The 12,423-nt window shown below is 49.4% G+C and overlaps 2 long non-coding RNA genes across 2 annotated transcripts; both read left to right on the top strand.

The window, feature by feature from the left end:
- Nucleotides 1-6,544: 6,544 nt before the first annotated feature.
- On the top strand, nt 6,545-6,948 carry LOC134867005 (uncharacterized). Its single transcript, XR_010166106.1, has 2 exons — nt 6,545-6,728; nt 6,842-6,948. It is a non-coding gene; the product is annotated as an uncharacterized LOC134867005 (long non-coding RNA).
- Nucleotides 6,949-11,156: 4,208 nt separating this feature from the next.
- Nucleotides 11,157-11,751, top strand: LOC134867754 (uncharacterized). Its single transcript, XR_010166178.1, has 2 exons — nt 11,157-11,531; nt 11,645-11,751. It is a non-coding gene; the product is annotated as an uncharacterized LOC134867754 (long non-coding RNA).
- Nucleotides 11,752-12,423: the final 672 nt, after the last annotated feature.

The raw sequence follows: 12,423 nt of genomic DNA, 5'->3' as shown, positions 1-12,423 counted from the left end.
CCTCTTTAAAAATGCCAAATCAAGCTAATTAAGTTAAGGGTCCATTGCGGGTTCATGAATAACCAAATGTGGACCGTCTTCATTGCAAAATAACAACTACCAACAAAAATGTATATCAATCAATAGATAGAAGGACAAAGGTTTGCTATCGTCAACATTTTAAGAGTTTTTAGCAGAATCACTTTGTTTCAATAGTCTTATTGAATGAGTTGTTAAGACACACATTTCTGCAGTGGGGTAAACATGAATTTGAGTGACTTAACCCTGTCTCTCCACATGGCTGACATGCTGTCACATATCAGTTATGTAACTTTGCTGATCCTGAATTGAGGATGGACCCAAGAGTTAAGGTTACACGAGCTGTCGATATATTGTTTATTATCTAAAAACAAAAGCAAAATAAATGTGAACAAAACTCAAGCTGAGACTCCACAGAAAAACATATTGTACATTGTTCAATTTAATGCCCTCTTCTGTGCTATTCCATAACATAACATCTTCATAATATTGGGACGAAAATATTCATAATACACATTTTTGTGTTTCTTATCCTTGTCAATTTGTGTCTATAGATTTCACCTAGTTCACCAAATGTAGAAAAAAAGAATTGCCTTAATATATGTTGTATGGCGATACCTTTTATTTCCCTTTTGTTAACCCTATTTACCTGTAGTGTTAAATATATATGTATGCCTACACAACATTTACACAGTCTGTCCTAAGTATTCTGGGATGTTGTTGTGTTATGTTGTTCTAGAACTTAAACAGTTATAAATGGCATCATATTTTTAACATAATGTATAATCCACAATTTGTACATTTATTTAACTTTCCTTGCAATTAACCTTGTATAATATTGAAAGCCTCAAAAGATCTCAAGCATAAAACACCACATAATACAATATTTTCAGCAAATATTCATTTCTAATTGATAACAACGTGCACATAAACAATATGTACCTACGATGCAATCAAATGCATGAAAACATTGCAGATGTTGCTGGATTTCTTGGAGTTATTACAAAACAATAACACATTGCTCACAGAGCCATGCTTTAGATATTTCCTATCTATAGGTAAAGCATTATGTCTACATCATCCTGACTCTTAAAGGGACCATGGCCAGGCACAAAAGGCACACAAGAAATACCCCAGAAAATTCAAACAGGACTAAAGTTAGCTGTAACAGAACAATTACAAATCTTTTAAGAACCCTTTCTCTAGAAAACTCCATTACAGCACAACTTTCCAGATTCATTCCTCAGTATCTATCTTCCAGAGGTTTCTGCAGAGGGTCGTAGTCTGCAGTCTCAGGCTAATACATGTTCAATACTACTGTTCAAATATCAGAACCACTGAACCTAAAGACGGGGGGCAGAGTGTGAGGCTCGTTCCATGCTCAGCCAGTGCTGTGTCAGCGGGTTCACATTGAGAAGATGTGGGAAGGCTCGGCTCTCTCCCCCGACCCCCCACCCCCACCCCCACCCCCCACCCTGATGTGCAGACAGACCCCATGCCAGCACGCTCCAACATAAATGTTTAACTACCTTAAAACAGTAGCATCCAAGTTCTTTAAAACATTTCACCTTTTAAAACAGCAGCACTGTATTAAAGAGTTAAGAAAGACTAGAACGGAACATTGAGAGTGTGTTCATCAGCTGTGTGGTTCTAGTCGGCTTCAAATTAAATATATTCTTCATTTGCCCATGCTACACCCTCCCGCTAATTGTAATGAAAATTTCACAAGTAGTGTACCTGTAATCCTGCTGAGAGACACAGAAAAAAACAAACCAATAAACTGTACGGACAACAATAATCTCCATGATAGAGGTAGTAATTTCAGAAACACATGGTTCCATGCAGGAGGATTCACTGATTGCTTTGTTCAGTATAAATATGCCATGAATCATTTGCTATCACATGGAATATATAAACACAATCCACAGCTTCCCTTCCATCTCACAGAACACATTCCCATGTATTGAATTTACAAATGTATCTAGAGAAGCACAGGGATCAAGACAAGACCATCAATTTAATTGCATGCAAACCTGATGTAATTTAATCACATCAACATGTGCCAAATCCCAATCCTCTGCACTGGCATGAATTACAAGATCCTGTTTACAAGGTAATAGCCATGGGGCCACAGCCATGTGAGTGCCTTGAGCCACATGCTATCACTAAATAGTTTAGAAATGCATTCAATTTTGATGGAGACATTTCTGATGCATGTTGATATAAGAAGATAATGTTTATCATGTTACTCTTGAATGGGCATACACATATTTTGGTAAATTGAATTTGATTGCTATTTCATACATCACCCCTAATACACCATTATTTCACCAGCATAACAGCCATGTTACTCTTTAAGTACACTCGTATTACACCTTTATTGTACCATGTTACATTATAATTACACCCGTATTACATGGCTTAGTTGAATACTCAATTCTGATAGATCAATTTAGAAATTCCAGAAGTTGCTAATACTCGATAACAAACCGCTGTTAGGCAAAATAATGACTGTTGCAAAGGACGATCAAGAGATAGCAGGGAAGAGGGTAAAAGAGTGGTGGACGTCAGAGAAATCAACAGAAGAAGGCAGACAGGAAGTAAACACTAACAGGACACAGTATTGGCTCTGGCAGTGTTGAAGGACTTGTTAATAGAACAGTAATTGTACAAAGACTTTGAAAGCTACAGAAAATCTCGATCAATGCTAAGTTATTTTTGTGCTGTAGAAGTTCCAGCTGTTGGTACGCTGTGGAATGGGATACTTTTTCCTAGCGGAAGCAATAGGATCATTTTCAAGTCAATAAAATAATTTTCAATTGATATTGGGAGTCAAGGCCTGTCCCTGTCGGGTGTTCTTTTCCCAATAAGGACCACCTTGCTGCACATTACATATTACACTGGTATTAGACATATATTACACCAATGTAACACCATTATTACATCTGTTACACTGTAATTTTACCCATATAATGTTGTTGTTACACCCATGTAACACCAATGTTACACCTGTAGGACACTGTTATTGCACCCACTGCACACATGGAAAAAGCAGTTTGAATGACTTCATCCTCCAGGATACAGTTATCATTTAACCCGCAATCAATCAATCAATCAATCAATCAATCAATCAATCAATCAATCATGACCTTTAAGTGATATTCAGGAGTTAAGGTAAGCGTGTTGTCACTCTCGGGTGTTGTCATTTCCATTTAAAGGTTTGTTACTATTTTATAGCAGACACAAAGATATGATAAGACATGATCAGTGATAAGTAACCTCACCCTAGTCACTGTCATGATGCACCTATATGGAGCCAATAGTGAAGTTATAATACGATCAAGCACATATTTTATCTTCTTTATTTTGTAACTCTCAGGTGAGGAGCTTAACAGACAGCTCTGGCTCTGTTTATCTCCACTGGCTGTTATTGGCGTATCTTGGCAACTTAATCTTAAAAATAGTTTGACAACTGCAAATAATCCACAAAAGGATTTTATGATGGAGTGACAGTTGGCTCCTCTGAGCCTTTGAGCGCCCAAAAATGGCAGCATAAATCTTCACTGCCCGCTGTAATTCAGTGCCGCTCACTCCGCATGCAGTTGTGGCCGTGCTGTCTCTGCCTCCTCTCTGCTTTAGTGCCGTGTCTGTCCAAGCACACTAAATAACTATGACTTAAAATGCTAGCAAGCTGACAGGCATTGAAAAGGCACTGTCTGCCCCGCTGACACATAGCTGTCTTTGATCCCCCGCCGTCAAAAGCAACGCATCTCTTCATAAAACCTGCCTCAATGAACTTTTCAAAAAAAGTCTGTGTTTTTTCTACTACTTCTACCACACACACTACTTGTTCTTCCACCATCTCCCCGACTCTGTTTTTTTCCAGGCTCTGTTTCCCCGTCCTCTTTGCTCCCTATTGGATTGTCTTGTCTGAAGCTCTTGATTTGGCTATATGACGACATCTGACACAGTATTGTAATCAGCTGAAATGATTCCCCCTGTGGTCCTGACAGACCCAGAGAGGAAGCTAGTATCGGCAGATGACGATGGCAGCTTTTTCCATTTGCATATCTTCTGTTTAACTTTTTATGGCAGACTTAATCACAAGGGAGCATGTAAACACAGTGAGGGACCAATTTATTCACCTGATTGTCAGCAGAGAAGCACATGCGTTCGTTGCTGTGCTGCCTGGAAAGGAGTAGGAGTTTATTATGGACAGATGAGGCATGTTAGGAGGAGGACGCACTTAGTACATCCACTCAATTACTGTACTTAAGTTAAATTTTGAGGTACTTTACTTAAGTATATCCATGTTATGACACTCTATACTTCTACTACATTTAAAAGGGAAATGATATAATTGAACTCCATTACATTTATTTAACAGCTTGCGCAACTTTTAACAAAATGCCGGGTGGACAAACTCTTCAAGTGTTAAGATTCTTTAAATAATTTAGAAAAAAGTCAATCAGAACTTTGTTTGTCTCCAACCGTAGCATGCTCCTTGATGCAGCAAATGTCACAGATATAAATGTAATTATCCATCCATCCATCTTCCGCTTATCCGTCAGGGTCGCGGAGGTAACAGCTCCAGCAGAGAGCCCCAAACTTATCTTTCCCTGGCCACATCTACCAGCACTGACTGGGGGATTCCGAGGCGCTCCCAGGCCAGCGAAGAGATATAATCCCTCCACCTGGTCCTAGGTCTACCCCTCGGTCTCTTCCCCGCTGGACGTGCCGGGAACACCTCCCTAGGGAGGCGCACAGGTGGCATCCTCAGTAGGTGTCCGAACCACCTCAACTGGCTCCTTTCAACGCGAAGGAGCAGCGATTCTACTACGAGTCCCTCCCGGATGACTGAACTTCTCACCTTAGCCCTAAGGGAGATGCCAGCCACCCTGCGGAGAAATCCAATTTCGGCCGCTTGTATCTGCGATCTCGTTCTTTCGGTCATGACCCATCCTTCATGACCATAGGTGAGGGTAGGAACGAAGATGGCCCGGTAGACAGAGAGCTTTGCCTTCTGGCTCAGCTCTCTTTTTGTCACAACGGTGCGGTAAAGCGACTGCAGTACCGCTCCCACTGCTCCGATTCTCCTGCCCATCTCACGCTCCATTGTTCCCTCACTCGAGAACAAGACCCCGAGATACTTGAACTCCTTCACTTGGGGTAAGGCTTCATTCCCTACCTGGAGTGGACAGTCCATCGGTTTCCTGCTGAGAACCATGGCCTCAGATTTTTGGAGGTGCTGATCCTCAACCCAGCCGCTTCACACTCGGTCGCGAACCAATTCAGTGAGTGCTGAAGGTCACAGACCGATGAAACCATTAGGACCACATCATCTGCAAAAAGCAGAGGTGCAATCCTTAGCCCACCGAACTGCAGAACCCCTCCCCCACGACTACGCCTCGAAATCCTGTCCATGAATATCACAAACAAGATTAGTGACAAAGAGCAGCCCTGGCGGAGGCCAACCCTCACCGGAAATCGGTCCGACGTGCTACCGAGGACCCGGACACAGGTTTCGCTTTGGGAGTACAGAGATTGGGTGGCCCTGAGTAGAGACCCCCTCGCCCCATACTCCCGCAGCACCTCCCACAGTATCTCCCTGGGAACCCGGTCATACGCCTTCTCCAAATCCACAAAGCACATGTAGACCTGATGAGCATACTCCCAGGCCCCCTCCAGGATCCTTGTGAGAGAAAAAAGCTGGTGTGTCGTTCCACGACCAGGACGAAATCCGCATTGTTCCTCCTCAATCTGAGATTCGACAATCGGCCTGACCCTCCTTTCCAGCACCTTAGAGTAAACTTTCCCGGGGAGGCTGAGTAATGTGATGCCTCTAATTGGCACAAACCACCTGATCCCCCTTTTTAAAAAAGCGAACCACCACCCCGGTCGGCCATTCCTTCGGTACTGTTTCCGACTTCCACGCAATGTTGATGAGACGTGTCAACCATGACAGTCCCTCAACACCCAGAGCCTTCAGCATTTCTGGGCGGATCTCATCCACCCCCGGGGCTTCGCCACTGTGGCATTGTTTGACTACATCAGTGACTTCCCCCCGTGAGGTTTGATCCCCCTTCATACTCCAGCTCCGTCTCTAACATAGAGGGCAGAGTTGTCGGGTTCAGGAGTTCCTCAAAGTGTTCTTTCCACCGCCCTAACACTCTATCAGTTGAGGTCAACAGCGTCCCATCCTTACTGTACACAGCTTGGATGGTTCCCTGCTTCCCCCTCCTGAGGTGTCGGACGGTTTTCCAGAACAACTTTGCTGCCGACCGAAAGTCCTTCTCCATGGCTTCTCCAAACTTCTCCCACACCCGCTGCTTTGCCTCGGCCACGGCTGAGGCTACTGCCTTTCGGGCCTGTCGATACCTTGCAACTGCGTCAGGAGTACCTAGGGATAACATATCCCGGAAGGCCTCCTTCTTCAGTCGGACGACTTACCTGACCACCGGTGTCCACCAGGAGGTTTGAGGGTTACCGCCCCTTGAGGCACCTAAGACCTTGAGACCGCAGCTGTTGTGGTCACAGCAGTCTGCTGTGTTTTTCCTCCTCCTGGGTTTGCCACTCCCCCTGTCTGTCTCACTTCACACCTGGCCGTCATCTGCAATCATGCTCACCTGGTCGTCATCTCCAATCAACTCCCCTTCATAAACCCTTGGATTCCCTGCTGTCGGTGCCAGATCGTACTTCGCTCTACAGTGGTAATGATACGTGCCTGGCTCCAGTTTACCTTGTTACCTTGTTACCTCGCTACCGAACTCTCGTCTCTTGTTGCCTTTGACCACAACCTAACTCTGTTTCCCTCTGCCTGCAGTTATCCGGATCACGCAATCCAGCTCGCCTGCCTCACCCTCCCCCCGGCTTCCGCGTCCTCTACCTGCTCCTCCACCTCATTCAATAAACCCTCTTGCATCAATTCAACACCGTCTCTTGTCTGCTCTTGGGTTCAGAATCGTTATCGCAACAGAACGATCTGGCCAAAATGGACCCAGCGGACATTGACAGCATCCGCGGAGCTCTCGCCGCCCAAGGCACTCAGGTTGCTGAGCACAGCCAAGCCCTCCGGGAAGCTATGGAAGCCTTTAAGAATCTCGCTACCCGAGTCACTCAGATGGGTGCGCAATTGGACTTACTAGCCCCCCTTACCACAGCGCCTCCACCGTCAGCTTCACCTCCGCCGGCCCCCACTCTCCCGACACACCTGCCACGAGCTCGTGAGCCTCTCATTCCTGCGCCTGAGCGCTACGCTGGGGACATGGGTATGTGCAGAGCCTTTTTGATCCAGTGTTCACTAGTTTTCAGTCAGCAGCCCCTCACCTATCCCACTGAAAAGGCTAAGATCGCCTACATTATGGGGTCACTTAAGGGTAACGCATTAGAGTGGGCTTCAGCATTATGGGACAGTGATTCCCCAGTCAACGATAATTTTGAGCTTTTTGTAGCCGAAATGAGGAAAGTTTTTGATCATCCAGTAGAGGGAGGGGACGCCGCCAAGCGGCTTATTTCCCTTCGTCAGAGCTCCCGCAGTGTAGCTGAGTTCTCCGTCGAGTTCCGGACCCATGCAGCCAGGTCGGGCTGGAACGACAGGTCACTATGTGGGCTTTTTCTTTCCGCTCTCAGCGAGTCAATAAGGATGAGCTGGCTACTAGGGAGGAGTCTAACACTCTCGATGAACTGATCTCCCTTTCCATCCGGCTGGATAATCGTCTACGCGAGCGGCGTAGGGAGAGGACAGGCAGTTCCGTACCCCCGGCACTCGCTGCTTCCTATTCTCCTCACTTCCCGAGAGCTGCTCTCTCTGCCCCCGTGACACATGCAGTCACTGAAGAGGAGCCCATGCAGCTGGGGCGCACTCGTCTTACCCAAGCGGAGCGGCTTCATCGGATCAAGACCGGAGTGTGTCTGTACTGTGCGCTGCCCGGGCATCTCATCTCCACCTGTCCGTCACTACCAAAAGACAGGGCTCGGCAGTGAGACTCGGGGCCCTGCTGAGCCACGCCCCCTCCGTCCCCGTTCCTCACTATGCACGCTCACTGCTGGATGCCACTCTGCTGTCCCTCGGTCATCCCTTTCCGGTATCGGCCCTTGTGGATTCGGGAGCGGATGAGAACTTCATCGACGCCGGCTTCGCGTCTCAGGTTGGCATTCAGTTGGAACAATTACCCTCTCCATTAAACGCTAACGCCTTAGATGGCCGCCACCTGGCCCTTATTACTCACTGTACTAAGCCCCTTGAGTTAATTGTTTCTGGTAATCACCACGAGATGCTTCAGTTTCACGTCATCCTGTCTCCCCTTATTCCCCTGGTTCTGGGCCACCCCTGGCTCAAGCGGCACAATCCCCAATTTGACTGGTCTTCTGGCAAGGTGGTGAGTTGGAGCACTTTTTGTCACTCCACCTGCTTACAGTCTGCCCTGTTTCCAACAGAGGGAGGTGTCCCCTTGCCCCAGGAAACCCCCGACCTCTCCTTGGTTCCCCCCATCTATCATGACCTGGGAGAGGTGTTTAGTAAGTGTCGTGCACTCACCCTGCCTCCCCATCGCCCCTATGACCTATGTGCCATTGATCTCCTCCCCGGCGCCCCTTTGCCCAGTAGTCGCCTGTATAACTTGTCCCGTCCTGAGAGGGAGGCCATGGAGAAGTATATTAAGGATTCTCTTTCGGCTGGCCTCATGAGACCCTCCTCTTCTCCTGTTGGTGCAGGATTTTTTTTTGTTGCCAAGAAGGACAAGTCTCTTCGTCCATGTATTGATTTCAGGGGACTCAATAACATTACAGTCAAAAACAAGTATGCCTTGCCCCTCATCAGTTCCGCATTTGAGCCGCTGCAGGGTGCTACAGTCTTCTCTAAGTTGGATCTACGCAATGCCTACCACCTGGTGCGTATCCGGGAGGGCGATGAGTGGAAGACTGCTTTTAACACCCCCCTCGGCCACTTTGAGTACCTGGTCATGCCCTTCGGCCTCACTAACGCCCCTGCCGTGTTCCAGAACCTGGTAAACGATGTCCTCCGGGATTTTCTCAACCGCTCAGTTTTTGTCTATTTAGACGACATCCTTATTTTTTCTCGCAACCAGGAGGAACACTTCCAGCATGTCAGGCAAGTTCTTCAGCGGCTGTTGGAGAACAAATTATATGTGAAGGCCGAGAAGTGTGAGTTCAGTGTCACCTCTGTATCCTTCCTTGGGTTCATCATTGAGAGCGGGCAAGTGAGGACCTGTCCCGAGAAGGTCAGTGCAGTGACAGACTGGCCCATTCCCGATTCCCGCAAGAAACTGCAGCAGTTCCTGGGATTTGCCAATTTCTACCGGAGGTTCATCCGTGATTACAGCAGGGTTGCAGCACCTCTCACCCGTCTCACCTCTCCTGCCCGCCCATTTGCCTGGACGCCTGAGGCGGAGACTGCCTTCTCTGGTCTTAAGAGACTTTTCTCGTCTGCCCCCATTCTTATCCAACCTGACCCCTCCAGGCAGTTCATCGTGGAGGTCGATGCGTCTGACACGGGGGTGGGGGCGGTCCTGTCCCAGCGCTCAGCTTCTGATGAGAAGATTCACCCCTGCGCCTTTTTCTCTCGCCGGCTGGTACCTGCTGAACGTAACTATGATGTTGGTAACCGAGAGCTGCTGGCTGTGAAACTGGCATTGGAGGAATGGCGGCACTGGCTTGAGGGGGCAGAACAGCCGTTCGTGGTTTGGACCGACCACAAGAATTTGTCATACATCCAGACAGCTAAGCGCTTGAATTCCCGCCAAGCCCGGTGGTCCCTGTTTTTTGGGCGGTTTAATTTCTCCCTCACCTACCGTCCCGGATCCCGTAACGTCAAACCTGACGCCCTCTCTCGTCAGTTTAACACTATGAACACACCGGCCTCCCCTGACACTATCCTCTCTCCTTCCTGCCTCAAGGTTGCTGCTGTCACCTGGGAGATAGAGTCCCTCATCCGGAAGGCCCAAGTCACCGAACCAGATCCGGGCAACGGCCCTCCTAACCGTTTCTTTGTCCCCAGTTCGGTTCGCTCTCAAGTTCTGGTGTGGGGCCACACATCGCGCTTTGCCTGTCACCCTGGCGTGGGCCGCACCCTGTCCCTCCTGAAGAGGTACTTTTGGTGGCCAGCGATGGACGCTGACACCCGGGCATTCGTGCTTGCCTGCACGGTGTGTGCTCGGGCCAAGTCCTCCCATCAACCTCCTGCTGGTCTGTTACGCCCTCTTCCTGTTCCTGGTCGGCCCTGGTCCCACATTGGCCTTGATTTTGTGACTGGTCTTCCTCCCTCTAAGGGCCACACTGTAATACTCACCGTTGTGGACAGATTTTCGAAGGCGGTTCACTTCATTGCGCTTCCTAAGCTCCCCACTGCCACAGAGACTGCCCAGCTGCTTGTGCAGCATGTCGTTCGCCTCCACGGGATTCCCGCTGACCTCGTCTCCGACCGTGGTCCCCAGTTCGTTTCCCAAGTGTGGAAGGCCTTCTGCCGAGCGCTGGGGGCCTCTGTCAGCCTGTCATCAGGGTACCAGCCGCAGACTAATGGGCAGGCTGAGAGAGCCAATCAGGACCTCGGAACCGCGCTGCGTTGTGTGGCTGCGCGCAACCCCTCGGCTTGGAGCGACCATCTCTCTTGGATCGAGTATGCCCACAATTCCATGTCCTGTGCTGCCACCGGCATGTCCCCGTTCGAATGCTCCCTGGGATACCAGCCACCCTTGTTTCCTGCTCAGGAGGATTACATCTCCGTCCCCTCGGTCCAGCACCATCTCCGCCGTTGTCGCAGGACGTGGAGGGACGCACGCACCGCTCTGCTGCGCTCTGCAGAGCAGAACCGGCGCATTGCTGATCGCCACCGGGCTCCCGCTCCTGCCTATCGGGTGGGTCAACAGGTGTGGTTGTCCTCTAGGGATCTCCCCTTACAAACTGGCTCCAAGAAGTTAACCCCTCGTTTTGTTGGCCCTTTCCCTATTATTTCCGTCATCAATCCCTCAGCGGTCACACTCAAGCTGCCTCCAGCCATGCACGTCCACCCCACCTTCCATGTCTCTCGTTTAAAGCCAGTCTCCACCAGTCCCCTCTCCCCCCCGGTCGTTCCCCCCCCACCTCCCCGTTTGATTGACAACCACCCAGCTCACACCGTCCGGCAGTTGCTGGACATTCGTCGTCGGGGCAGGGGGTATCAGTACCTCGTGGATTGGGAGGGTTATGGGCCAGAGGAAAGGAGCTGGGTTTCGCGGGGCCTCATCCTCGACCCCTCCCTCATCCGGGATTTTCATCTGGCTCACCCAGAGAGGCCTAGGCCGCCTGGAGGCGTCCATTGAGGGGAGGGTACTGTTGTGGTCACAGCAGTCTGCTGTGTTTTTCCTCCTCCTGGGTTTGCCACTCCCCCTGTCTGTCTCACTTCACACCTGGCCGTCATCTGCAATCATGCTCACCTGGTCGTCATCTCCAATCAACTCCCCTTCATAAACCCTTGGATTCCCTGCTGTCGGTGCCAGATCGTACTTCGCTCTACAGTGGTAATGATACGTGCCTGGCTCCAGTTTACCTTGTTACCTTGTTACCTCGCTACCGAACTCTCGTCTCTTGTTGCCTTTGACCACAACCTAACTCTGTTTCCCTCTGCCTGCAGTTATCCGGATCACGCAATCCAGCTCGCCTGCCTCACCCTCCCCCCGGCTTCCGCGTCCTCTACCTGCTCCTCCACCTCATTCAATAAACCCTCTTGCATCAATTCAACACCGTCTCTTGTCTGCTCTTGGGTTCAGAATCGTTATCACAACAGCAGCTCCCCGCCGCAGCTTCAGCAATAAAGGCTTTGAGCACCGCCCACTCTTGTTCAATGTCCCCAGCCTCCACAGGGATGCCTGAAAAGCCCCGCCGGAGGTGTGGGTTGAAGGCCTCCTGGACTTGGGATTCCTGCAGACGTTCCCAGTTCACCCGCACTACACGTATGGGCTTACCAGGTCTGTCCATAGGCTTCCCCAGCCACTCGACCCAACTCACCACCAGATGGTGATCAGTTGACAACTCCGCCCCTCTCTTCACCCGAGTGTCCAAAACATGTGGCCTCAGGTTCGATGATATGATAACAAAATCGATCATGGACCTTCTGCCTAGGATGCTCCACGTACACTTATGAGCATCCTTATGTTCGAACATGGTGTTTGTTATGGCCAATCCATGACTAGCACAGAAGTCCAGTAACAAACCACCACTCCGGTTCAGATCGGGGGGGCCATTCCTCCCAACCACGCCCCTCCAAGTGTCTCCATCATTGCCAACGTGTGCGTTGAATTCTCCCAGCAGCTGCCCAGTAGCTGAGCTGCTGCTGGGAGAAATAACCGATCGCTGGCCCCGAGATCTCAGTTCCGAGCCCCCCGGCCTCTGGAGGCTCTGGGGGGCAACGGT

Source organism: Eleginops maclovinus, chromosome 7, assembly GCF_036324505.1.
Source record: "Eleginops maclovinus isolate JMC-PN-2008 ecotype Puerto Natales chromosome 7, JC_Emac_rtc_rv5, whole genome shotgun sequence".
Classification (NCBI taxonomy): domain Eukaryota; kingdom Metazoa; phylum Chordata; class Actinopteri; order Perciformes; family Eleginopidae; genus Eleginops; species Eleginops maclovinus.
The sequence above is the reverse complement of the archived record's forward strand: the minus strand, read 5'-3'. Positions and strand labels throughout refer to the sequence as shown.